Source organism: Myotis davidii, unplaced genomic scaffold, assembly GCF_000327345.1.
Source record: "Myotis davidii unplaced genomic scaffold, ASM32734v1 scaffold393, whole genome shotgun sequence".
Lineage (NCBI taxonomy): Eukaryota > Metazoa > Chordata > Mammalia > Chiroptera > Vespertilionidae > Myotis > Myotis davidii.
In genome coordinates, this window is record NW_006285913.1 from 273,654 (window position 1) to 275,384 (window position 1,731).

A 1,731-nucleotide genomic window follows, 5' to 3' on the forward strand; every position below is an offset into this window, starting at 1 on the left:
AAAGAGTATAAATTAAAGTCTAGCCAGATTGAAATGCATCATTGTTCAACTTGAATTCCCACTTTTTGATTCATTACTAAGACAGAAATGCTTTCGACATATACTCAGCCTCATCATTCTTCACACCAAGTTGAAATACACAGACTTATCCAGGCACTAAACGTGGGAAATCTTTTTAAACTTTAAAACAGACAGAACTGTATGTCATTCAGAAAAATTAAGCTGTAATGTGATACGCAGTTTATGTTCTAAAACGAACCAATATTCCAGGCAACCAGCCATAATTCTTACGGTATACTGCCCTCCAGTGGATTCCTGTCACACATAACCTCTGAAAATTTTAAATAACCTATACACAAGCTTTCTTTTAGCAGTGATGTTCAATCTTTAACATAAACTTTAAAAATGTTCTTGCAAATACTAACAAATAATTCTCAAGACTATTTTTTCCCCTTAAATAGCTTTTATTTAAATGATCTGATGTCAAGGTAAAGGACCAGTCCATTGCCCCCAGAGCTTGATCCTCCCTCGGTAGCTGCTGTAGTGTTGGTTTATTTTCTATTTTGGCCCATCATTGGTGGGTTCTGAGCCTACTGTTTCTTCTAACTAACTTCGCTCTGGATAAAATGACTTTGCATCTGTCAGAAGAAACTCCAATAGCTCCTTTAAATGCTGCCTTGACACTACCGGGTAAGCAAACAACTATCTCATTTCATAAATGAAAGTCACAAATCAATGGTAAAATTGAGACTAAAACTCAGATGTTCCATTTCCTGTGACCCCTGGATATGTGAAGTTCTGAGAACAGCAAGATGACTTCCAACATACCGTGATTTGATTTGTTTCATTCTCTGAGTTTGGTTTGGTGAAATGTTTCCTGTCTTTTGGTGTCTATTCTGTTTCTCCCAGCCTCCTTGCTAGTATCTGAACACTGCAACCTTTTCTGTTGTTTCAGAACAGAACTATGCAGCTGTAAAAAGGAAGGATATCTTAACCTTTGAGACAGCATGGAGGGACCTGGGAAGCATTATGCTAAGCAACATAAACCAGAGAAAGATAAGTATCACATGATCTCACTCATATGTGGAATCAAATGAACAAAATAAACTGATGAACAAAATGGATCCAGAGACATAGAAACATGGAACAGACACTGACAAATCTCAGAGGAAAGGCAGGGTTGGCGTGGGGGGACGGTAGGAGGGTGAGGGTGGGAAAGGTGGGGAGAGGTTACCCAGGGAATTTTTATGCATATGCATTGCCCAAGGACATAGTGTGGTGAAGGCCTTGGAGGGGTGGGTGAGGGGTGGAGGGGGTCAATGGGGAAAAAATGGGGAGGACATCTGTAATACTTTCAACAATAAAGACATTATAAATAAATAAGTAAATAAATAAAATAGTACCTCCAGGTAGGGCTGTTCCTCATTAGGTAATTCTCTTCCTCGTTTTTTCTTAGAAAAACATTATACAGCAAATATTCCACAAGAAATTGGGAATTTAATGCATAAGACTTTATCAGGGTGGAAAATTATGATGAATACTAACTCAGTAGCAGGACCCTCACAGATAACAAATTTAATGAAAAAGAAAATGATTGGAGGACATTTCTGGAAGAAAGCTATTGTCTTTTCCTGTTATAGTAAGCATGACTATAGTTAAGCCCAATTTAGTCCTCTTGAGTGTACACAGAAGTGGGGCTTTAAAACAATGCTCTAAATTCACCACCAGGTC